The sequence below is a fragment of the Cydia amplana genome, chromosome 9 (genome assembly GCF_948474715.1).
Source record: "Cydia amplana chromosome 9, ilCydAmpl1.1, whole genome shotgun sequence".
Lineage (NCBI taxonomy): Eukaryota > Metazoa > Arthropoda > Insecta > Lepidoptera > Tortricidae > Cydia > Cydia amplana.
The window spans coordinates 5,214,921-5,242,464 of NC_086077.1; the positions used below are offsets into that span (position 1 = coordinate 5,214,921).

Sequence of the window (27,544 nt, forward strand, 5' to 3'; positions counted from 1 at the left end):
ACTCTATACAGGGTGGTACAAACCTCGATGTCCAACATTTTTTTTTATTTTATCACTACGTGGGCTACTACCAATATTTTTTTTATATTAAGGCTAGATTTTCTATACATATAATAAAGCTGAAGAGGGTTGAAAGTCTGTACATGGAAGATATTCGAAAAAAAGTTGGTTGGGGATACTTAGAATCGATAACAGAACACGTTCCAACAGTTTTTAGAATTTTTGTCTGTTTATCTGTTTGTCTGTTTATCTGTTTGTCTGTTTATCTGTTTATTTGACCGCGCATCACGTGAAAACGGCTGAACGGATTTTGATGAAAACTTTACTAATCTGTCAAGAAAATCCCTGGCCATATTTTAGGCTAGAAAAATTCAACCCCTAAAAGGGGGGGTGGCCACTACACTCAATTAAGTTATATTTGCACCTGAATCTTATGGTGCTAACTTAAGAAAGTGATGCAAACTTTTTTTTTGTGTAGGTACTTTGTAAAAAAAACAACATTTTTCTTAATCAATGTCAAACGTCTCTGCAAATACATATATTAAATCACATTTATAGACGGGTCTATCGCGGGTCTATTGACAATAATTAACATTATGTGAAGTGGGTGGTTTAAAATTATGATGTCTACCCCAAACTTTTTCATACACTTTTCGTCGGGTAGTTGCACAAATCTCTGTTTTGACATTTTGTTGGGACATCAGTTAGCCGCGACCACGACCAGTGCGTCGTGGATATTCACCGGCCAATTGTCTTCATAAAGCACGTGCCTTCCTAAACCTTGACGTTGGCGGAATCATCGACAATATCGATGGAGCCATAACACCCAAAGATTGATTGACCACGACCAGTGAAACCTGTGTCGAAACGTCGGTAAATAAAGGTAATAAAATAAGTTTCGAGATAGGCCCGTCTATAAATGTGAGTTAATATGTGTTCAAAACACGAAAGTTTTTAAATATTATATGTTTTTGTAAATGTCAAACAATTTGGGACTTGCAATTTATACTATTGTTCTGTGTTTAAGCACTGACAGCCTGGATGCTTCGGGCCTTCGGCGCTACATGAAGCTCGGCCTTCGGCTTTCGCATTAGATATCCACACCAAAATTTCACGTGAACCATTGCGACTGTATCCCTCACATAGCCTTGACATAGCCTCTCTACATTTTTTTCTATCAAAAAAAAATCGCGCTCGCTACGCTCGCGTTTTTAATACGATTTTAAAGGTTAAGCCTAATTTGATAAAGGTGGCATTCTGGGCATTCTACCGAGCGACTACTACTACGACTTAAGCACTGACATCCTAGACGCTTCGGGCCTTCGGCCCTACGCGGAGCTCGGCCTTCGGCCTTCGCATTTAGACACTCATACCATTGTTCTGTGATTAAGCACTGACATCCTGGACGCTTCGGGCCTTCGACCTTACGCGAAGCTCTGCCTTCGGCCTTCGCATTTAGACACTTATACTATTGTTCTGTGTTTAAGCACTGACAGCCTGGATGCTTCGGCCCTTCGGCCCTACATGGAGCTCGGCCTGACATAGCCTCTCTCAATTATTTTCTATCAAAAAAATTCGCGGTCGCTACGCTCGCGTTTTTCACTTTTAAAGTTAAGCCTACTTTGATAAAGGTGGCATTCTGGGCACCCTACCGAGCGACTACTACTACGACTTAAGAACTGACATCCTGGACGCTTCGTGCCTTCAGCCCTACGCGGAGCTCGGCCTTTGGCCTTCGCATTTAAACACTTATACTATTGTTCTGTGTTTAAGCACGGACAGCCTGGACGCTTCGGGCCTTCGGCCCTACATGGAGCTCGGCCTTCGGCTTTCGCATTAGATATCCACACCAAAATTTCACATAAACCATTGCGGCTGATCTGACTAATTTTTCTATCAAAAAAATTTCGCGCTCGCTACGCTCGCGTTTTTAATACGATTTTAAGGGTTGAGTCAACTTTGATAAATATGGCATTCTGGGCACCATACCACAAGCGACTACGACTTAGGCCAAATTTTTTAATTATAAGTTTTAAATTTGTTAAATGTGTTATTTATTAAATTATATTAGTAGTAGTAGTAGTAGTAAACTCTTTATTGTACAAAAAGACATATTAAAAAAACCATACAATTAGTAAGAAGTACAAAGGCGAACTTATCCCTTTGAGGGATCTCTTCCAGTTAACCTTTGAGTAGATGAGAGGAGAAAGTGAAAAGAGGGTGACAAATGCAGTAATATTCGACCTAAATTCGAAAGTTTGTTAGGAAGTATGGATTTCTATGTGTATATTTTATAACTTTTCATGCTTAGACTGATTTGACTGGAGGACAGAATTGGATGATATTTGCCATGGACATGATTTGGATAGGTACAGTCAAGTACGTAAAAATACAAAAGTAGTACTGTATTGTCCGTTATACGCCTACTAACTCTGTGTCGTTTAAATCACGTCTAATATTGGAATAAGGGCGAAAAAAGCTATTGGTTTTGGAGTGTAGTTATGTTTAGTGTTTAGTTTACCTACGTACCTACCTAATTGTAAAATATTTCATCTGGACTTCAGTCCGCTAATCGTATCCATCTGTCAACTTTACTTCAATTTCCGCCTCCAGGGGAGAGAAAGAGAAATTAGGGATGAATTAGCTTACTGACACAGACCGAATTCCACGCGGGCGGAGCCGCGGGCACAGCTAGTAGGAAATAAAGTTGTGTATCAAAGAAGTAAAAAATAAAATTCGGCACCGAAGTCAGGCACCGAACGTCATCTCTGAGAATCGCCTAATAGCCCACGATATGAGGAAACTAAAAAAAAATTTGAACGTTGTGGTATAGACCATCCTGTATAGTTTGAGTGTTGGATTGCAACTAAATTAGTACGACGCTGTCATTTTCTATTACGCGATTACGTCCGATTTTACCCGAATAACGAAGTGCATTCTTGTAAGTATAGTTGGTCAAACCAATTTGTCATTAAATAAGAACAATACAAACTATACTCATCCTTTTCTTTTGGGTGCTAGTACTAGTGTAAGACAAAGATAGTATGACTCTCTCTGTCTATGTTTGAAATGAGACAGTGCTTTGACAAAGGATATAACCTATTTGTAGTTTCGCATTTTAAATATACTTGGTCAACCAGATCTTGTCAGAGGAAAAAGGCGGCAAATTTGAAAAATGTAGGCGCGAAGGGATATCGTCCCATAGAAAAATTGAATTTCGCGCCTTTTTCTACTGACAAGGTTTGGTTGACCATCTATAGAAAAAAAAATCAGCGATGTCAAATCGGTGACATGATAGATTTTCATTGTCAGTCAGGCTAAAAGTACAATGTAATATTAATTTAAAAATTCATTGCGTAACCTATACCTATAGGAAGAAAACAAACAAATAAATTGCATTAAATATATGCAGAACATGTGAACTATGAGAGTATGGATCACTCCATACGCAGAAGTGATTGATGGCTGAACATATATTCTGAAATTCGGCAACGCTATGAAGAAAAAATCCTTGGTCGCCTATTCTCCACAGGTGACACGAGAGGAAATATTGTCTGAAAAAAACTGCAAGAGCTGATTTTATACGCAGATAAAAAAGACGTTAGAGTTTATGGAGACATGACAGAAGACGCGATATGCTGAAGAATATGTTGTCACAAAAGGAGCGACAGTCCGTTTAAATGTAAATATGTTGGAATGACCTTCAACTGGTGTCAGCGAGCTTGCCGTGATACCTTCACGAGCTAATCACAGCGGCGTATGATAAAATCATGGTTGCTACTGTGCGAAACATTTAGGGCGCGTGTACACGGTGCCGCCTCCGCGCCGCTGCCGCGCCGCCGCCGCACCTTCGCGCTATTTACACGAGACGCGTAAAGCCCGCTGCCGCGCCGCCGCTGCGCCGCCGCTGCACCTTCGCGCTATGTACACGAGACAAGTATAGTCCGCCGCCGCGCCGCCGCCGCGGGTTTTACGCGTCTCGTGTACATAGCGCGAAGGTGCGGCGGCGGCGCGGAGGCGGCACCGTGTACACGCGCCCTTATGTGTATGGAATCGAAGCTGTTTCCGGCCTAACTCCAATCTGTGGCTAAATGTTTTGGTGCTTGTAGTTTTTAAGTATTCTGAATTAAATACTCTGATTTAAACATAATTAGATTGTTTTTTTATTATTATTAATCTCTCTATTTTCACTTTATTGCACGAAACATAGGACGTTTTGCCAAATGGAATTCTCTACCAGTCAGGCGTAAGGCAAACAGAGATTGGTGTTGGTATGTAGGATATAAAAGCGACCGTATGTCGAACAGGTAATCTGGTTGCTGGCATTACATACATCTTTCGTGCTGGTATTTTATACTGTTAAATCGTACCTATGCTAAAAAAGTGACGAACTCCAAATGTGACGTCCTCAGAAAGTGGCGTTCTCAGAAAGTGACGTCCTCAGTGCTACATTATATCTTTAATTAAGTACTTTAAGATGTGCCGGCAATCCGTCGCCATGTTGAGTTTGAGGTCGGCGTCTAGGTCGGCACACAAATAGAGTGCCAAGTCTTTGAGCACTCTATATATGTGCCGAAACTCCTCGTTGGGCATATCAAAAGGGTTCCATGTATCCCTTATGGCACGTCGTTGAATTTTTCTTTGTTGATGCTTTTCTTCCATGGCAGCAGCTGCCAAGAAGAAATGATATCTTTGCCATCCCTACAAATAATGTAATGATACTCTTATATGAATACAAATGGAGTTCAAATAGTATATATTATATTTGAAAAAAAAACTATACCGGCCAAGTGCGAGTCCAAAATTGTAGACCCAGTAATTTCGGATATAAAGGTGGGAGGGAGGGGCTAATTTTTTGGCTATTTTCTTAAATAACTTCTAACCTATTTATTGTACTTAAAACAATCGCTGGTAGCCTAGCGGTAAGAGCGTGCGACTTGCAATCCAGAGGTTGCGGGTTCAAACCCCGGCTCGTACCAATGAGTTTTTCGGAACTTATGTACGAAATATCATTTGATATTTACCAGTCCCTTTTCGGAGAAGGAAAACATCGTGAGGAAACCGGACTAATCCCAATACGGGCCTAGTTTACCCTCTGGGTTAGAAGGTCAGATGGCAGTCGCTTTCGTAAAAACTAATGCCCACGCCAGTTCCTGGGATTAGCTGCCCAGGCTCCCATGAGCTGTGGCAAAATTCCGGGACAACGCGAGGAAGCCATGTCCGTCTTTGGGTGAGGGGTCACTAATTTACATATGTGTACTAAATTTCAACTTAATTGGTCTAGTCGTTTCCGTGAAAATAGGGTGTGACAGACGGACAGACAGACGCACGAGTGAACCCTAAAAATTGTATTTTTCACCACTTCTATACCATGAGAGCACCTTATCGTGCTCAGTGAGCACCACGATAAATTAATCAAAGGCTAGCCGTCAAAAATCGACTATATGTCTAACTATCCAACAAACGTAGCCATTTACCGTCTATCGCTGTCAAAGTGGACAAAACGGTATGAATGTTATAAAAATGTATAAATCTAGACAAGTGTCTTTTATATCATTTAACTTATCCACTTATCAACTAAGTTTAAGTTGGAAAAGTAGACAAATGACATATTATCCAACGAGCATGTTATGCAGTTAATCGTTTAACGACTATCGCTGTCAAAAGTGGAAAAGACGTCAAATCAATAAAAACTGGATTAAATGTCAGTTTTATCATCATTTATACAACTATATCATTTATACAGTCGACCATCATAGCCCTACAGTGAATACCTGCAGTAAGACAGCCGGTACTTTATCCGTTTCCGATGTATATAAATATCGCCACCGTAAAAACTGCCGCATCTATCAATGTGACGTATTTGCTACACCCGTCAGGATAATGACACTACCCGATGAATAAGATCCCTTATCGCTTTTGATATAGAGTTTAAATTACCTGACACTAGCACTCACCAGATAATAAAGCTGGATGAGACTTTTCAATGGATAACATTGCTTATCGCTTCGATATAAAGTTGATAATGTAATGGAACAAGCACTAGAGTTGGAAAAGAAGTTATGACCCGTGGAATCGTGACTTATGAAGACGACAACGGGAAACCATCTAAAATGTAAGATGACACACATGCCATTGCCGAGATGTTGCTTAGCAAAATAGTAGATGTATTTTTAGAGTTAATTAGGTTTTACCGTGAACATTCAAGGAAATACATATGTACTTTAATATAGTTGAAGTAGAAAAAAAACTGGTTATAATTATGCGCGTAAAAGGACCTCCATCTTTGTTTGTGTTAACAATAAAGTACCCGAAACAAAAAACTTACTAGTGGGTAACTTACTTTTTTATTTAAATTAAACTTACTTTCATCAATTTACTCTCTTCATTGCCAACTTTATCTACGCGATTGTGTTTCATTTAATCAATTATCATCAAGCATGAAAATTATTTGCAGTTCCTTAACTCCTTATTAAGATCAAAGTCTCCCCTCGCATAATTCCTCCTAAACTAAGGAAAGCAAATCCATTAAATTACTCAAATATGGCCACGTGCACGATTCAAAACTCAAAAGCATTCCTCAATTTGAATATAATAGAAAATGGCGGTTCAGCACAAGATGGCGGCCAATTTATATGCTAAAGCAAGCATCTGCCTGAATTTAAGAGGCCACTGGCCCTTTGTGCTTTTTGATTACTGTTTTAAGACTAAGCTTCTCTGTGAGTAAAACAACCAACTGCTGCTCTGACTGATTATAAATTAAATAAAAAAACCTAAAACAGCATTTCGCAGTCCCCTATTTCCCACTTTTAAATTTGAAATTTAAATTTAAAAGGACATCGCTACGCAAAATTTTCGTTTTAGTTATGAAATAGTGAAACTAAACATAACATTGTCAGGTGTCAATTTTTTATTCGGCGCGCCTAACTCATATAGGTACCTACTTAAATATTTATTTAGCGAATAAATAAAACAAGATGCATTGTACCTAGATTTTTAGATAAAAAAGCGGCCAAGTGCGAGTCGGACTCGCCCATGAAGGGTTCCGAATTTAGGGGATTTATGACGTATAAAATAAAAACTTCTTACTAGATCTCGTTCAAACCAATTTTCGGTGGAAGTTTGCATGGTAATGTACATCATATATTTTTTTAAGTTATATCGTTCTCTTATTTTAGAAGTTACAGGGGGGGGGGACACACATTTTACCACTTTGAAGGTGTCTCTCGCGCAAACTATTCAGTTTAGAAAAAAATGATATTAGAAACCTCAATATCATTTCTGACGACCTATCCATATAGATACCCCACACGTATGGGTTTGATGAAAAAAAATTTTTTGAGTGTCAGTTCTAAGTATGGGGAACCCCCAATTTTTTTTTTTTCTATTTTTGTGTGAAAATCTTAATGCGGTTCACAGAATACATCTACTTACCAAGTTTCAACAGTATAGTTCTTATAGTTTCGGAAAAAAGTGGCTGTGACATACGGACGGACAGGCAGACGGACAGACGGACAGACAGACAGACATGACGAATCCATAATGGTTCCGTTTATTGCCATTTGGCTACGGAACCCTAAAAAGGATAAAATTACATTAAAGTAAAAGTACAAATTTATTTCAGAGAAATGACCGCCCAGTACAGCAATGTCCTCTTAAGGAAATAATTGCAGTAACTGACAATGCATGCACTTATGCATGCGCGCGGAGTGGACTGTCGCGGTGCACGTTTCGTGAAACAACGTTTTAATGTGAATATGCTAATTGAATTCTTAGGAAACATTTATTAGTGGTTTTGATGATACAAATTACTACTTTTATAGGTATGTACTAGAGTCTGTGCGGAAAGAGAAGAGTCGTGGGATTTGAGGGCGCGCCAGTGCTATTTTATGGTTTTTGCTATGCTGACAACACTGGTCACGTGATTATAGTACGACACTATTGGTCATGATACTTGAATCCCTTTTGTACCGGTTTTTGCCACGGCTTACTAAACGGAGCCTGGTGGTGGTGTCAGCTCGTCAACTCAATCCTCTTATTTAGCGCAGGCACTAGTTTTCTTTTTAAAATGTTGTTTTTATGTCTCAGATACTAAAAAGTGACAGTGCGATTGACAAAACTGCTAAAATTAGTTAAGAATCTGCCCAATACAACTGTCATTTTAGTACCAAACAAGATACGTCTCATTTATGTACTGCCTAATATGTGCAGTCCAACAGTTATTTAAATACAAAACCGGGTAGATCGGGTAGAAATTGGGCAATAGAACTATAATTTTACTATCTGGGATATAAAAATAGTGCATAAGTAGGTAGGCCTTATTGGTATATGTCCGGTTCTCTCATCTCACGATATTTTACTTCGCTGAAAAGTCACTGCTAGATATGAAATATAATTTCGTAACTAACAGAAAACGAACCTACAGTCAGCAGCAGAAGTTGCTGAGCGGGCGAGGTGTTCAAAATTATCTTGACGCGACGTTATTGTTAAGAGAATAAGAGCGTGTCAAGGTCATATTGAACACCTCGCCCGCTTAGCAACTTCTGCTGCTGACTGTACAAATAAATAAATATTTTATTAGAAAAAGTTTTATTCTTTGTAATCGAAGTCTGAATTAAAATATTCAATGTCACTTATGTTTGAGCTAGCTTCAGAACAACCAGGGACACTCATAGAACTATCTTCACCACATGAATCCGGCACGTAGATTACAAATTCTTGCATATCACCTACATAGCGGTCTTTTATTCGAGATACCGTAGGTACTTTTACTCAATCCTGTAAAAAAATTACAGATAAATATGCATAAAATGGCAAGTATCAATACTATTTGTCAGTTATTTTAAAGATCATGAATGACCTGCATATTTATGAACATGAATATATTTTGAATGAATATACTTACCGATTATATACCGGAGACAAGTTACTTAGGGGGCTTACTAAATAAGTAATTATTTAATATTAAATACAACATCAATACCCGTGAATAGCGGAAACACGTTCCGCGACTTTTTGTAAGTCGATAGTCGGCTTTTAGCCGTTATCTTCCCGCTTACAAAACCGAACAATGTTAAATATAATTTTCCTTGTGGTTTTATGTACGGTTTTATCGTGTTTTGAAAATATTTTATACATAAAACTTGCGGTTTTTGTTAATAAAAATATACAAAGACAGAAGTTTGTTTACTTTTTACAAGACAGGTGTCAAAGGTTTGATTGCCATATAAAATTGAAAATGTTAGTTCCCGTTTCTGCCACGACTCTTCTCTTTCCGCACAGACTCTATTACTAAGTTCTGACATATATTATGTTAGAGTAGAGTTTTGTTGATAAATATATACCTACCGTAATAATTTTATGAACCTACTTTACCGGGTCCATTATGGGGTCGCATAATAATTGATAGTCCTAATGTAATGTTACGCATAAAACTCATTTCGCATAGTTGTTATTGTGCTGAAACTATTAACATTTCTGAAAAATTATGAAATAAACCTAACCTAACCTACCCTGTTCTACAACCTATGCAAAATATTTTAGATAATACTTTCTGTTTCAGGTGGAGAAGAATTATGCGAAAAGAGTTTTATGCTTAATATTACATTAGGTCAATTAATTGTTATGCGACGAGATACGACCCCTGATTTACCTCAGTGTCGGTAATTAGTTATGCTTTATTTATGTAAATTGATTTGACGTCTAATATATATTAATGTATATTTATTTTAATATATTTTTTATGTTTTTATATATATTCTCCCCTGGTAAACGAACATGAATATATATTTTGAATTGCTACGTTTATAATTAATCTCTCTTTTATAGGATGTTCATATAACTTCCTCTTTTATGAAATAGAAACTTTTTTGATGATGAGTACTTACTCTAAAATTTAATTAAAATACTAGGTACTTACCTAGTATTTTAGAATAAATATTATGATTATGCAAGATCATCACTACAATAATTCGCCTACTATACTTATTGAATACCTAACCTTTGACCAAACACGCAATTTATCTCTCCAAAAGAAACAGTGTAATTTCCTCGCCCCCGCATTGTCAAATATGGCTGCGAGGTATTAGCTTCGAGCATTTCCCATTACAAATAGAATCTAAATAACCACGAATCACGATTTGATCGGAATCAGAACGATAACTACATTCTGGAAACTATACTTTGTTGTTTTTGGACGGTGTTATCCAGTAAGAACCAACATGCTTATACGAGGGGCGTTCAAAATATTCTCGGTATTGATATCTTACAACCTCTTCTAAAATTTCTTTCGTTACTGGCCGCTAAGGTTTATTCATTGACATTAAAAAAAAGTATAATTCGAACCGAGATGTTCTTTTGTTTTTCTGCAATTGCTGAACAAACATGAACATCATGTGGGAATTGACAATGTTAACTAAATTAGAACATCGATGCGTGATAAAATTCTTGACAAAACAGGGTAAAAATCAAAAAACCATAAAAGAGGAAATGGATTGTGTTTACCGTGAGTCTGCTCCTTCTTTAATTCAAAAGTGGTCAAGCGAGTTTAAACGTGGAAGGGAGAGTGTTGAAGACGACCCTAGACCTGGCCGGCCTGTAGTAGCTACTTCACAAGAAAATATTGATAAAGTGGAAAAACTTATATTGGAAGATGGTCGAGTGAAGGTAAAATCTATAGCACAAGTAACCAATCTCTCTATTGGTACCGTACATGATATTATCCATGACCATCTTAATATGTCAAAATTAAGTGCAAGATGGGTTCCGCGAATGCTGACTCGGCTTCAAAAAGACATGCGTGTAGCTTGTTGTTCCGATTTTATTGACCTGTGCGGTGAAAATCCTGATGAGGTGCTGCAAAGAATAGTTATTGGAGATGAAACCTGGGTTCATCATTATGACCCAGAGAGTAAACAAGAGTCCATGCAGTGGCACATTAAGGGTTCAGCTCATCCCAAGAAGTTCAAGGTCATCCCTTCAGCTGGCAAGGTCATGGCCACGATATTTTGGGATTTTGAAGGAGTATTACTGATCGATTATAAAGAAAAAGGTGTAAATATCACAGGACAGTACTACGCTAACATTCTACGTCAATTAAAGGATGCAATCAAAGAAAAGAGGCGAGGAAAGTTAACCAAAGGTGTTATGCTTCTGCATGACAACGCCCCCGTCCATACTGCTCATATTGCCAAGGCAGCTATTGTTGAATGTGGGTTTGAAACTGTTACTCACCCACCGTATAGTCCGGACTTAGCCCCCAGCGACTTCTTTTTGTTCCCCAATCTTAAAAAGGATCTGCGTGGAAATAAATTTTCCGATGATGAAGCATTGAAGGCGGCAGTGGAGGAGCATTTTTACACCAAAGATAAAAAATATTTTTATGCAGGATTAAAAAAAAATTGATCGATCTTTTAAGTGTATGAACATAGGGGGGGAGTATATTGAAAAATAAAAATATCAAACTTTTCGTACTTGTTTGTTTTCATTCTCATACCGAGAATATTTTGAACACCCCTCGTAAATAAAAGAAAAATGCATAAACCGTAATTATTAGGTATGCCACTATTGTTGTAATCAAAAGGCTCTTTATTATCCTTTTACTTTTGAATTATTAAATTAACTTAAAACGCCTAATAGTAAAGATATTTACATTTTCACCAGTTATTTTTATGTAGGTTGTTGAGAAGTTTATAGATGAAATAATATAAACATAAATTTAAATCAAGACGCAGTTAATTTAAATATCGGGCAGCGAAATATTGAAATCTTTAGTTTTTTTTTGTGTTGACTTAGAATATTGAGCACATTCTGCTTTATACCATCCAAACCTAGTATTGCACGATATCATTATTTTAAGTCAACCCAAGCTACTTTCTATATCGAATATTCATATAAAAATGCCAGTCGATATTTCTGCCAACGCGTAAGAAAGATCAATCTTTAAAACACCATCAATTATGGCTTAATAGTCTACTTTTATTTCGATTTTCTAAATTTGAAGACTATAGGTATCTTATTTCACAGCAATAAAGTTTAAATTGATGCTTTCATTATTAACCAGGCATTGAATAAATCACGAATGGATTTTGAGTGACCTCTATTAGGTAGGTACCTAATAAAAAATGGGCTAGGCAATTAATCGGGTTAGGCTGTATCACAAACTAATAATTAACTTATGAGTTTGATTACAGTAGATATGTTATGATCCTCGTTTAAAACAATCTATCTTCGTCCTATTTATCATTCAAATGTATTTTATGTACTTAATTTTCTCAACTCTGACGCTGGCGGCGGGAATTGATGTTGCTGTCCGGATTTTCGACAGTCAGCAGTAATGTCGCGCTGCAATACAGCAGCAGAAATCCGAATAGTACGTTAAAAAAACACAATGAATACCGTTTTTATACCAATACCCACTGGATCTATTCTTAAATCGACATGGAAACAGCAAATCAACTGTAAATAAACATTCAATCTTTAATTCATAAGCCAGAGATCACTGAAACTGGTAGCAGTGTCGGTGAAACGGAACGCGCTTTTTGCTCGGAACTATTCTTGTGGAAATCGAATGTAACGAAGCATTTAGAGAAATAATGCATGATACAATGTGTTCATAGTTTTACGAGTTATGACCGTCGGCCTGATTCGAACTAAAAGATACATACCTACTTCAAAAATTTGCTAAAGACACGACATGGATCGGAATCAGTGTCAAAAGTGACGTTTATTCAAAGAAAAAGTGTGAGTCAGTAGAGAGAGATATTGCAATATTGTTTTCAAGTTTGGTGACAGTTTAAAGGTAATTATCTAAGTGATTTGAATGCACGATTTTGAATGCTGGTAATATTAAAGAGCTTTTTCGACCTCATTTAGTTACAGTAAGTTTTTGTTTTCTAGCGCTTGTCTGCGACATCGTCCGCGAAGATATCGTTACACCGTAATCTGCCTTCCACTCTTGTACTAAATTGCAACCCCTATACCTTCTCTTTTCTTTTCTAGGATTTAAATTATCTGTGTGACAATTTTCATTGAAATTCGTTTAGCGGGTGAATTTTCATTGAAATTAGTTTGGGTGGAAGAGGAACAAAATCCACTAAATATATCAGTTCAATAATTCATTTAGGAATATTTTCGGTGAAGTAAAACATCACGAGGAAATCTGCATTGAAGATTATGACATTAACCTTTTGGACGCCAATGAACGATATATCCGCACCGTAGGTTCAACGCCAAAGACCGATTAATCGGTCACAGACCACAGAGCAACATCGACCTACGTGCATATACATAAAGTTCAACTTCAGTTTCGACACTTCAATGATGTGGCGTCTGAGTGAAGCTTTTGTGTTTGACACGGCGTGGAAAAGGTTAAATACTTATATGGGGCATTATCTATGAAAAGGGACCTTATTGTCGAGGGCGCTTACGCCGTACAGCGTCGCGCTGCATTGTATTTATATCAGAGCGTCGTTAATAATGGCGTAAGCGCCATCGACAATAAGGTCCCTTTTTATAGATAAAGTCACATATGGTTTCTACAACTACAAATATTATCCGGATATTTCCGCAATTGCTGACTCGCCTAATGAAATCTCTCATTCGATTTGAGTCGATCATCATCATTACCAGCCCAGTAAACATCATCACGTTTTTGCCAAACCGTGACTGCTTACACAACCTGTCCATACAATATAAACTCAAATAATCATTAACCTTAGAAAACGAAACTTTTCATTCGGCTTCCCGTCCTATTCCAACTCATCATTCTTGATTTGCTATCTCTATCATGACAAAGGAGGTATGAATCGTCAATATTTTAGAACTTTTTATATTAAAGTGACTTGCCAAAAGGCTGACTTTCAATTCTAAAAAGCAACATCGCTTTATTTAAATATGTTTGCTCCAGTACACTTCAGAAATGTTTAGCATATTAGAGAAAGTGATTATGAAGATGATGGAAAATGTATGTCAAGATCGAAGTTTTTACTTATTTTAATAAAGACTTTTAATAAAGATCTTTCTTGCGCTGCAAATCAATTTACGTAAAATCCACAAACATTTTTACAGACAAAAACATCTTGAGAATTAGATTGAATTCTTTCCTAACAGATATCTGTTTACAAAATGGAGACTGGATTGGATTCGCACGTACGATAATCTTTACATAACGGACATTTAAACAAAACCGTGTCTTTTGTTGTCTGTTTGGTTTTGTATCCCAATATCAATCTTAAAATAGAAACGAAAAAGTTATGCGGTTGTAAGTAAATTTCCACTTTCTTCGTTATCCTGGTATTGCGAAAAGAAATGACATTTTTGGAACTGTTAGTATTTCGGGAATGAACAAATTAAAATATCATTGAAGTCACCAAACAAGACGCCAAACAGCGTCAATTCGCTAGGTGCACGACTGGTGCTGCCCTCATTTTGGCGGACTTTCTACGTTAAATCTTATGGAGTAAAATTAGTTCAAGCGGCTGCCGCTAGTACTAATGGCGGACATTCCATAAGATTACCTGTGTTTGTGACGATCAGCGCCACTTCCCCCTCCACCGACATCGCACCTTGCCAATAGTTAAGATCAAAATGTCGATAAGCGAGCACAATAAGTACCTAGTATTTACTTGAAGATGTAATCAGAGGGTCTACCGCGAAAAACGAATTCGCAAATTGCGGGAATCTTTTTCTTTTACTCCAATGAAGGCGTAATTAGAGTAACAGAGAAAGATGCCCGCTATTTGCGAACTTCGATTTCTGCGGTTATAGCCCTGTATTAACGTTTTGAGAGCAATCATCTTATCTAGATTATTCTAGATTCTAGAGATGTACCTAAAGCTGTAAAGTGTGAAATAACCCATCTGGACATGTTGACAATAATCTTGTTTCCTAATCAAGGCATGAAAATCTACTTTCTATAAGCAGTGATTAATTATCGTGTTTTCCTTTTTGCAGGTAAACTTCACGTACTTGAGATAGCAGATTGACAGGTACATGCTACTATATGACTAAGCAGGTACCTCTGTGCTCACTACCAACTGGTTTTGCATGGTGATTAGGTTGTCTTGTATTAAAATGACCAAACAAGATAACACATGTTGTATTGAATTGAATGCATTAATTTGTTTCTTACGTAGTAATCGTAAACTTAAACTTCGTATTGTCAGTACATAGGTACAGTCAGCTTCAATAGTAGCGTATGAAACAACGCACCAATTCGCAACGAGTGGCGATAAATTGAAATACGACCAAAGGGAGAGAGGGACACGAGTTCCGAATTACCTTTTTGCACGGCTATTATTTGTACAACGTTTTTACAGTTCTTAATATGGCTCTTTAAAATCTTATTTGATTCTAATTGTAGGTAGCGAAAGGAATTAGCGTATCGCCGGTCAGTTTCCTAATTCGTCAATTTTGCTGATTCAACAGTTTAATGATTAGACTGTTTCTTAATTCGCCAATTTCCTTTTTTGCCAGTTTCACTAAATTGTCAGAGCCCCTATTAAGCCAGTTTCTTGAGTCGCAAACTTCCTTATTCCTCAATTATCTTAAGAAAGAAAGAAGAAAGAAAGAAAGAAAAAGCATTTATTAGCACAATAACAAACTTAAAAACTAACAAAAGAGAACACTAAATGAGAGGTTGCGCTAAATGGTCCTCACTCAGCTAGGTGTCACGGTATGAGCCACATGGCACACTCCGCGACGCTGATTTTCAGTAAGGCCCAGTGGATGGACTAGGTGGCATTCAGTAATGGACACAATGTACAAAAATAAGGGAAAACTTAAAACTAAAATTAAACATTAACAATCAAATCAAATTAGAAATTAGCCTATAAGTCATCTGTATGTTTGTGTGTATGTATGTAAATGTCTATGTGATTGGTGTGTGTGTGCGTGTGTGCACGGTTGCCTAAGTGTTGCATTTTTGTTTGGCCAGTATGTACTTACGGAGGTGAATTTTAAAGGTGGACACGGTTTTAGAATTTCGTACTGGTGGTGGCAAATCATTCCAACACTTGGTGGCAGCGAAACGAAAGCTGCCACGGAAGGCAATCGTGCGATGTGGAGGAATTGTGAGTCGTGATGCGTGTCTTATGGCGCGCCGAGAGAAGTTGAGTTTTTCATATAAGTATGAGGGTTCTTTATTTTTCATGACTCCAAACAGCAATGTGGCAAAGTGCAGATGTCTACGTGAATTCATGTTTAGGAGATTGTGCTTGTTTAGAAACGGCGAAACATGTGCTCGTCGTGGGACCGGGAAACAAAACCGTGCACATGCATTTTGTACTCGCTGCAGTACTTTCTTTGTCTTAGCTAGTAAACACTCGCCGAACACTACATCGGCATAACTTAGTTTTGACAAAATAAGGGCATCACATAACTTAATGCGCACATCAACAGATAAACACTCGCGAATCCTGTACAGCACTTTAAGCCGGTAGAAACAGTTACGCATCGTTTCAGAAACATGTTTTTCGAACCTTAGACATTCATCCATCACAAGACCCAGGTTTCGAGTTTCAACGACTCTTTCTAGACGAGCATCTTTTATTGAAACTACAGGGTCAAGTGCTGCAACTCTATCAATTTGCTTCCGTGTGCCTAGCAACATGAATTTTGATTTTGACGGGTTTAACAGTAGGATATTTTGGCCACACCAATTGTTTATGTTATTCAAATCGTCATTTAGGTTTTGAACAGCCACACCGGTATCATTTACTTTAAACGATACATACAGCTGTATATCATCGGCATATATATGATAGTTGCAGTGTTTTATGTGATTGATGACATCTGCACTATATAAGCTAAACAGGATGGGTCCTAAGATCGAGCCTTGAGGAACACCTCTGGTGACCGGCAGTGTTCTAGAAACCATCTCTGTGCCATCATCATCACAAATTTTTACATATTGTTTACGACCGCAGAGATAGCTGTGAAACCATTTTAATGATAAATCGTCAAATCCGTAGAAAGCCATTTTGGATAGGAGGAGAGAGGTGTCAATGGTGTCAAATGCGCGCGAGAAATCAAGCAGGACCAATAATGTAGCCTCACCAGCATCCTGTGCAGCCAAAATATCATCGACAACATCCAGGAGAGCGGTTGCAGTGCTACGAGACTTCCTAAAGCCTGATTGTTTTTTCGGCAGGATGTTGTTTGCCTCAAGGTAATCAGTCATCTGCATGCAAACAACCTTTTCCATTATTTTTGATACGACAGGAAGAATGCTAATGGGACGAAGATCTTTGTAGTCATTGGGATTTTGGTTTTTAGGAATTGGTTTTACGACTGCCACTTTCCACTGCTCAGGGAATGTACCAGTCTCTAATGAGTTATTGACAATAGCTGTGATTGCTGCTAAAGATTCAGGCAGAGTAAGCGAAATCATACCTATATTGAGACCGTCGTCACCCTGTGCGTTTGTTGTAATTGTTTTAATTATATTTAATACTAATGTTTCACTTACGGGCTGCAGTCTGAAAATACGGTCGTTAAATCTGTGATATTCGTAGAATGTCAAAAGGGATATACTAACATTATTATTACACGGAAGGTTCAGAAAGTGCTCGTTAATTTTTTCAGGGTTACTTAGATGGGATGGCAGCTGTGAGTCATTTTTTTTAAAGTTTGCAATATCATTTTTTATGTTTTTCCATAATATACGAGGGTTTTTCATAAAATTTATATTTCGATTAAAATAAGCCGTTTTTTCGCGATGCATTGCAACGTTAACTATTCGTTTTAAATCTTTATAATATTTTACATGCGCATCTAATTTCGTCAGTTTGCTCCTAGAGTGCGCGTCATCACGCAATTTCATCATCTCCTTAATAGTAAAGGTGATCCATGGATAGGATTGATCTTTAATATAGGTTCGCCTCATAGGAGCATGGACATCAAAAAGCAAAAGTAGGTGCGCATTGAAGGCCTGCACCATTTCGGACACGTTACCTTTCATGCAACTTTCCAATGCCTTTGTAATGGTGATGATATCCTGATTAAATATTTCCTCATTTATATCCTTTATAGGTCTATAAGTCACTAATCTCCGGGGCATTTTTTGTTTCTTTATGTTTATTTCACCGGTAAGAAAAGCATGACTACTTAGAGTGGGAATGAAATTTACAGTAACGCTGTTAATTCGCATGTTAGAACAAATTACGTCAATTAATGTTTCGCTGTGGTCCGTAAAGTGAGTTGGTTGGTTGACATATTGCGTGAGACTCATGCAGGTTAGGAACTCCAGCAATTTCTTTGAATTACCTACATGAATGTCTAAAAGGTTAATATTAAAATCTCCCAGCAGGATAATATTGTCGAATTCTCCAAGGGACGAGACAGTTTCATAAAGGGCATCAATGAAAATATCAGGATTGAGCCACGGTGGCCGATAAGCGACACCGATCGCTAGTTTTGTACCATTAATGGTGAAACCAAGCCACATTTGTTCCACACAACGTGCAGGTGGATGCGAGAGAACCCGCGCGTTAACTCCGCGTCTGAGATAAAACCCGACCCCACCACCTCGGCTGCGAACGTCCGCGGGACGCGGGGTGTGAAGCAAACGGTAGCCAGCAGGAGCAGGTGCGCGGGCCTCCTCGCCTACACGTAACCAGGTCTCGCAGATAGCCATAATGTCGACATTAAACCGCGACATGGCTACGAGAAACTCGTCGTGCCTTGAGCCAAGTGATCCCGGGTTTAATAATCCAATCGTAAGTTTTTTATTCTTTAAAAATTGAATTTTATATGAAAAAGTGATTTGGATATATTTGTTGCGGTTTAGGTATGCACAAAGTAATGTTATATGGCGCCAGTCAAAGTAAGTTGTCAGTTTTGCTATTTCGTCATTTTCCTAATCCGTTACTTTCCTTGTTCATCTGATAGTTTAGTTTGTCAGTTTTCCCATCTCGTCATGTTTATGATTTGCTACTTTTTTGGGGTTCCGTAGTAAACTAGGAACCCAGCTGTTTTTAAGGCGATCTTAAGGCGATACAAGACATATTTTTGTACTCAGCTAAAAGTCACGAAATGTATGTTTAATATTTTTAAACCACATTGCCGTATTCTTTAAAAAAAAAATAGTCATGTCTTATTTTACACTATAACTGATGGAATAATAAATAAATATTAAATAGCCTTGGTCTCTTGCTACTTGCCACACGACCCTGAAATCACCTTGTATATTTGATACACCGAAACACGACTATAAGACCCTGGCAACTAGTGAAACTGGCGAATATAGAAACCGATTATCTAGGGGAAATGACCATTTGACCAAACTGACGAATAATTAAATTAGCACATAAGGAAACTAGCAAATTTACGAAACTGAAGCCTAGCAAAACTGGCGAAAGAGTAAACTGAAGGTTTAGGAAAATGACCCACTAGCGAAATTGTCAACCTAGTGAAAATGACCAGAAGGTAAACTGTTGAATCAGCAAAATTGACGAATTAGGAAACTGACCGGCGATACGCTAATTCAGCGAAAGCATTTGTAATTATCTTACTTTTTATTCCTGTGGAAAACTAGATCTTAAGTTTCGTATAAAGTTTCTTCACAATGTCTTCCTTCACTATGCTTTACGGTAGTAGTAAGTCGTACGGTAAAATTTATCGCTTATCGACTTATCATTATGAATCAATAAGCTCTACTTAGATATGAGCGCCGATAGGCATATAGCCGGCGGCGGCGCGCCGGTCAAAATTGGTCGGCGGCGGCGGCGAATCGGCGGCGTGGCCTTGAAACACCTTCGATTAATGAAAAAAACCGGCCAAGTGCGAGTCGGACTCGCGCCCGGAGGGTTCCGCACCATCAACAAAAAATAGAGCAAAACAAGCAAAAAAACGGTCACCCATCCAAGTGCTGACCCCGCCCGACGTTGCTTCACTTCGGTCAAAAATCACGTTTGTTGTATGGGAGCCCCACTTAAATCTTTATTTTATTCTGTTTTTAGTATTTGTTGTTATAGCGGCAACAGAAATACATCATCTGTGAAAATTTCAACTGTCTAGCTATCACGGTTCGTGAGATACAGCCTGGTGACAGACGGACGGACGGACGGACGGACAGCGGAGTCTTAGTAATAGGGTCCCGTTTTTACCCTTTGGGTACGGAACCCTAGAAAGAATTCAAACCAAAATTTTACCGAAAAAACATGTTTTTGCTGTAAGAAAGTTATGAAATAAATGCATTTTTTATTTTCAAGGGTAATTTATTGAATAATGGTACGAAAAAAATTGATATCGTATAAACTGTGGATAAGCGGTATCGCGCGGCATCAGAGGCGGACTTAATCTTGGGGAGGTTCTGGCCGGAATATCTTAGCGAGGCACTCTTTTGTGCTAATGCTAAGTTAAAAATTGCGGATTGACTGTATCAGGGAAACGTCTTGTCGACAGACTCGACAGTCCAAAGAAAATCGAGCTCCGTCTCCGTATCGATAACCAATATCGATAACCATAGTGAGGCCCAAAGTGAGGCCCAACGCCGAGCTCCATGTAACACCGAAGACTTGATTGCGACGTCTCCCAATGCGAGGCCAGAGGATGAGCTGCAGGTAAGTATACAGCTAAGAATCGAACGCCAAGTGTTAGATTGGCTGACGGCCGAACGCCTGGAGCGCCGATTGCGGCGCGCTTCTGTGCGAGGCCGAGCTGCATGAGAGCAGAGCGAGGGCGCAGGCCAATAAAGACTGAAGCCATAGTGTTAAAGATCTGGAGCTTTCCTGCGGGCGCATTCGTGCGACGCCAAAGGCCGAGCTGCAATGGAGCTAAGATCGGATAAGGACCAAGGCTCAAGCGTTTAAAAAAAGGCCGAAAGTTGAGCTCCAAACAGGGCCAAAAACTTGCAGGTTCAGATTAGGGATGTTGCGAACATCCGCATCCGCATCCGCAACCGCGGAACATCCGCGTTATTTTCAACATCCGCATCCGCATCCGCATCCGCATAAAATCGATGCGGAGCTTATGCGGATGCGGATGTTGAACAAGTCGGTACAGGAACGTCTTAGCGGCGGCGTAAGTGCTAGGTAATTTCGTCATTACCTATAACGAAATCGTCTAGATCCAGAAAAGTCGGCGAAGTTACTGTTTATTAAATATAACGCACCTATAGTCTTGCTCAAATACTAAACGTTTGGTTTTTTTAATAAAAAAATACTAAAAATGTAATATTTGACGTTTTCTAAGTACCTAATCTTGACATCCGCATCCGCATCCGCATCCGCGGATGTGAGCCTTTAAAAATCCGCATCCGCATCCGCATCCGCGGATGTCAAAAAATCTGCATCCGCAACATCCCTGGTTCAGATAGCGGCTTAATTCCATGGGAGCGATGCAAGGCCATATATTGAGCTGCGAGAGAGCAAAGCTTGAAATTTGAACAGTGGCCAAGTTTAATTGAGACCCGATTCCGACGCCCTTCCGTGCGAAGCCAACGGCCGGACATTTGGACTTGGACTTGGAAACGCTTAATATCTCAAAATTAACCCCATTTTATACCTTTTAAAGACGTTTAACCATGCTTGCAATGGCTAAATTGGCGGTAAATGATGGTTAGCTGGCAAAATTAAGATCGGTAATCCAAAGATGTGGGTTCGAGTTCGAGCTCACGTTAGCCAGAGTTGATCACAGTTAATTTTTTCATTGTGATTGACATATGTCTAGTGTATATATACACTCTATAAATTGTAATGTGGAACGTTCCACAATAAAAATGGAAGGGAATCAGTATGTTTATTACAAGCATATTGATGTTAAAATTGATATTAAATAATTTCGTTTCCCCAAGACTAGTAGCGCGGTTACTAGACAGATAAGTTTGCATTTGCCTTCGATATTTTTGAATTATATGGGCCTAAAATACCTTTTGAATACCTATAAACTATTCGAAGTGGCGCCGTTAATGATCTAAACTCGATTAAAAATATATTATCTGATTCCGAAAGTAGTAGTAACTACCAAGGTCACGCCGATGCCACGCCGATAGCGCAGCGTCGGCGGCGGCGGCGCGAAAATTTTGTCGGCGGCGGCGGCGCGCCGGCGCGGCGCTCATAGCTAGCTCTACTACAACTTATAATACCCCGTACAGCTCTTAACGCATCATTACCTGTTTACATCAGCGTAAACCTAGTAACATTGCAACATTTGCAACATTGTCAGTACATCGGTTAGTGCATCTAGAGGCGTTTCTTATGATGGATGCAGGATTAGATAATAATACGACCGAGAACGGCGTGAAATGCAATACACTTCTAGTCAAACACTTATTACATGCCATAAAGGGAAGGCAGTAGCGATGAAACAAGAATATAATTTCCTTCCAAATTAGACCCATGCACATTGCTAATGCCTAATGGGTAAACTTCAAAACACACATACGTTTAGAAAAATTGATACAATGATGAAGAAAACATCAAAATATTACATTACTTAAGAGAAGATACAGGAACGCTACTAAGCCTTAGCGCATTTAAGGGTACTTAATATCTGGGTGACCGAGCTTCGCTCGGAAAACATATAAAAACTCGAAAATGCGCGTATTCCCAGAGATAAGACCTAGCTAGATCGATTTCTCGCCCCCGAAAACCCCCGTATAGCAAATTTCATCGAAATCGTTAGAGCCGTTTCCGAGATCCCCGAAATATATATATATATATAAATAAATAAATAAATAAACAAGAATTGCTCGTTTAAAGGTATTAGATAGATAGATAGATACTAGATATAAGATTGTATTTAATTATGTTACCTGTTAACAAAATATTCCATCGGCGTCACAGTTCTCTGACCGGTTTTGAACCTTATTGCATAGAGATAAAGCCTAACGACTGGTCAGGTAAGTGTATTGCCGATAGTACCTACTTAATACCTTACACAGTAGATTAAGGAAGATTGTTGAGTGCTACCGTTCGCCAACAAACTGTCATGCAGTTTGGCGAAAGAAAATGTGTAATGTATTGCTGTTTATTTTTTATTGAGTAAAAAAAAAACACAGAAATAAACTGAAAAATTGTAGGAACTATCCATTATTGGAAGACTCGAGGGCTAAAACTTTTATACAAAGTTGCAAAGTTGGTGAAGTGCAACTTCTTTCACATAAAAGCACGTAACAAAAAGCATTTTAAAAAGCACGGTAATGTCTTAATAATTCCCACACTCACTCATTACGGGCCATTTCATTTTATCGCGCGCTCAAATAGCGCATATCTACCCGTAATCGTCGAAAAAACTTAAAATAATGTCCGCTATCAACATTTTGACTTATTGCTCTTGGATTCTTTTGTTTATTTTAGCATTTTATTGCTGTGAGCAATTATTGTACCTTGTACATAAGTACCTATGTTGCTTCCATCGTATTTGATTTGAGTTTTGAAGCAGAAGTTTGGGTTTACAAAACCGCGGGGCCTTAATTGTACCCTTAAGGTGACATTCTATTGGTTGTTTGGGCCTTGACGCGGGCGCTTTAACTGTCAATTTCCTTGACAAAATGATGGGAGTGACGGATTGAACGTCTTTATCGCGATATCTAAAGTCTATTTTTTTATTCGGTGGACTAAAATGACATTTCATAGTATGAAATGACACATGATGTTCATACTATGAAATGTCATTTTAGTCTACCGAATAAAAAATAGACTTTAGTAAAGCAGCGGCGGACGTCACTCATCTGATGGGTAGGTAATGCAGCTGTAGTTGACATTCGAACGTCAGTTTAAGAATTTAAAAATATGCTGTCTCACGATAATATAGGTACCTAAATTGTTACAAAAGAAAGTGCACTCTAACAATCTATGAAAAGGCAAACAGCAATTTATTTGTGACCAGACACGTACCAAAGTAGCAATTTGCACACTTTACTTTAATGTCTCCATTTGGGCTTGTAAATAGTTTGTGTGTTTTACTGCTAATAGATGTGGGCATGCGATACTTAAATCATTTATTTTACGTGCACCATTATTTCCGAAGCGTTATATAAAAGACAATATTATTCACATGCACTTACTTCTACACCTAAAACTAATTTATTTAGACATCTAAGTAATATTATTTGAAACAGATTGACTTCAAGAGCTTATTTAGAGAGTTGAGGACTACATATTAACAAATATAGGTATGTACTTGTTTTCCGCATGCGGAACGCTCATCCTGTACTCTTTTACTTTGATTAATGAAAATATCCTAAATTAAGCCAGGGCAAGATTCTATATTTTGCACTTTAACTATCTCTTAGATATGTCCTCTTCCTATTTTTTTTAATTGTGTGAGAACTTTAAAAGGATTCTCATCTTAAAATTAAATTCATCTCTTTTTGCGAATACTAGTAAGAAGGTGCAAATAGTAATCAGTATTGACCTGGTTTTGTTAATAAAACAATTGAATTTTATAAGGCACCGTTTTATATTTCTTTAGATTTTTTTAATTAGTCAAATTACTAACTAAATAAACGATGTGTGTTGTTGACCCAAACATGACCCCTTAAATACGTTTGCAACTCCTAATTAGCCTTATTTTGTCACCACTAAATCATATCCAAATCGGCTGCGTCAAGCGGGTTGCGGAGCGCCCTGCAACAAACCAGTGGTTTGTGAAGTGAAACAGTTTTGTCATACATTATATCGTAACGCGATATGTGTGCACTGGAGCGTAGTGCATATTGTGTACGAGGTCCTGTGTCAATCATTGACGCAGTCAATAGATGGCTCTTTATATTACAGGAAAAATATGGAATAGAAAATTTTCACCGCTTCGGGCAAGACTCGAACTGCGACCTTTCAGAACATTGGACGATTGCTCTTATCCAACTACCGAAGCTTACCAGAAACGTGTGAATCTTTCCATTGCTTCCATTTTGTTTTTAATCATACAAAAGTACAAGTTTAGCTAGCTAGCTATTTTAAACCGTTACGTGGGAAATGATCCAGATTACCAAGAATTGTTTGCAAATATTTTAAAACTCCCGATTAGTGAAAGCTTTACTTTCTCATTCTTTAAATTTAAATCAATAACATCTAAAATTTCCTTTGTCTAATATTATAAATTATAATTTTCTGTGCTTTATTCGTACCGTAAAATGGGGTGAGTAGGGGCAAAACTGACATTCAAACCTCGATAACATTTTATTTTTACATTATGCAAACTGAGTGGTGTATAAAATAAGTGTTCCGGACGTTTGTATTTTAGTTTTTATTTTATTTTGGGTAGTTCCATTTCATAACTTTGACGATAAACAGGAAATCCCACCTCACCCCGTAGTCCCTTGTAATTGCGATGAGACGAGATTTCATACAAAGGTGATTTTGGAAGATTGTTGGATCGATTTTTTATTAAGAGTATAGCTCCATTTTAAATTGGAATATATTATTTTTGTAGCAGTAGCCTTAAAATCCCATCTCACCCCCCTTTCGTCCCTTCTCTCCCCATTCATAACCCAATTCTCCCCGCGAACCCTACTCACCCCATTTTACGGTAATTTGTCAAACCGGCTTGAGGTAAATGATAATTTTATTCAAAGTAGATGTTCGTTTCCTCCTTATTAGTGAAAGCTGTCGCATCAGTTACGTGTTAATTCCTAAATTATAATATTCATAAGCGTTTCTGCGATGAACATGCAAACTCATTTGCAAAAGTGGACAGTGTCGATTCAATCACAACATGATAATAATATTAACGTAAAGTTTCCTATTGAACTATGCAGTTTCCATTAGCTATATCTTTTTTCAGCAAGAAATAATGCGCATGCAACGCATGCAGGTATATGTATATTATGTAATTGCTTATTGTTTAGATGTGCGTAGACGCGCAAGTGCGCGTTGTAATATACAGATTCTTATGAGAAACGACACACCGCTTGCGTGTCGTGTGGGTGCACGGCTGCAACGCTTTTTAGCACACGCACACTTGCAGTACTTACACGTCTTTCTCGTCTTTATTATATTCTTCTTCTGATGGCTTTCTTCTTCATTCAAATAGGTATTCGTCCAGACAAAAAATGTAAAACTTTTAATAATGGTAGTGAACCATAATGTGAAAATCCTATTATATTGCGTGACATTAGGTAGTGACCTAGGTAGCAGGAAGCTAATAAATTGTATTTCCAAATAGTACAATACGGTAAGAAACAGTCCACGCAGAAATATGTTAAGCGAAATACATTTTCACCTATTCCGCATTCCCGTTCGCACGCAAACTATGCATTCCATGTGACACGATCGCATAACACGATATCCATTGATCGTTTTACTAGAATATTCGCTATTAAAGCTGGATAACGAAAGCGATGGAATGCGAATTAGAGAGGTGGAAGAGGAATGTGTGAATTCTCGGTACCGGTCTAACAAAACAGTGTGATAGCTACTTTCGTTCTACATTAAAATTGAAAGATTTAGTGATACAGCGGTATAGAACAATATGATGTTTTCTCAAGATGATTTTCTGAAACTATAGGAAAGTTGCGTATTGTGCCTTTTGTTTCTTGTTATCGGATTAATAAGCGGAAATTGTTCGATTGTTATTTGTAATTATTTTCTGTGTAAGTAACATTGATTACGTTAGAAGAATTTTCTAAGAGTTTACTTTCATATATCTCAGTAATCATATTTCTATACATTTTAGTGGTGAATATCAATTAAAAAAAAATACCCAGTTGGATACAAGGAGTGATACGTGTTTGTTACATGACGTGTTTGTTTTCAGTTTGATTAGTTTTTTGATTTGGGTGCATTACTAAGGTCAAATGTCACGTGTTCCAAGTTCCAATGTAATTCTTAGTCTTTTTAGGGTTCCGTACCCAAAGGGTAAAAACGGGACCCTATTACTAAGACTCCGCTGTCCGTCCGTCTGTCACCAGGCTGTATCTCACGAACCGTGATAGCTAGACAGTTGAAATTTTCACAGATGATGTATTTCTGTTGCCGCTATAACAACAATTACTAAAAACAGAATAAAATAAAGATTTAAGTGGGGCTCCCATACAACAAACATGATTTTTGACCGAAGTTAAGCAACGTCGGGCGGGGTCAGTACTTGGATGGGTGACCGTTTTTTTGCTTGTTTTTTTTGCTTGTTTTGCTCTATTTTTTGTTGATGGTGCGGAAGCGGAACCCTCCGTGCGCAAGTCCGACTCGCACTTGGCCGGTTTTTTTGTAATGAAGGCCTAGATATAATTTCCACAAAACTGAATATTAATTGCACAAGCTTTAGTAAGAATGACTATAATGTATTTCATTAATAATGATACTATTCTAATAATAATTATGTTTATATTTTACCTATACATCGATTAATGATACTTAAGGTGACGGTAGAGGTGGGTAAATTTTCAGATTCTGTCAATTTACCCCATTTCACACACAAGCGCACTTCACGCGCACTTCACGCACACTACCTCACTTTACTGGGACAGGTCACTGACCCATCAAGTTTTTTTTAAGATAGCGTTTTGAGTTTAGTGGCCTCCTTTTAGGAAAAGCGTTCCATTGAAAGAAGAAAGAGAAACAATACATTTAATCTTGCTTTCCTTGTCTGTTCATGTCACACGTGA

The 27,544-nt window shown here is 38.1% G+C and overlaps 1 protein-coding gene across 4 annotated transcripts in view; it reads left to right on the plus strand.

Annotated features, from left to right (window-relative positions):
* LOC134650969 (uncharacterized) overlaps nucleotides 1–27,544 on the plus strand; it is a 140,461-nt gene that overhangs the window by 44,028 nt on the left and 68,889 nt on the right. The window contains exon 1 of one of the 4 annotated variants that reach the window (XM_063505932.1): nucleotides 14,968–14,987. The exons of the other annotated variants lie outside the window; for them this stretch is intronic. The gene's annotated coding sequence lies outside the window, so the exon portion shown is untranslated. Of the gene's footprint in view, nucleotides 1–14,967; nucleotides 14,988–27,544 lie in introns of those variants that run through there. 4 annotated transcript variants of the gene reach the window in all.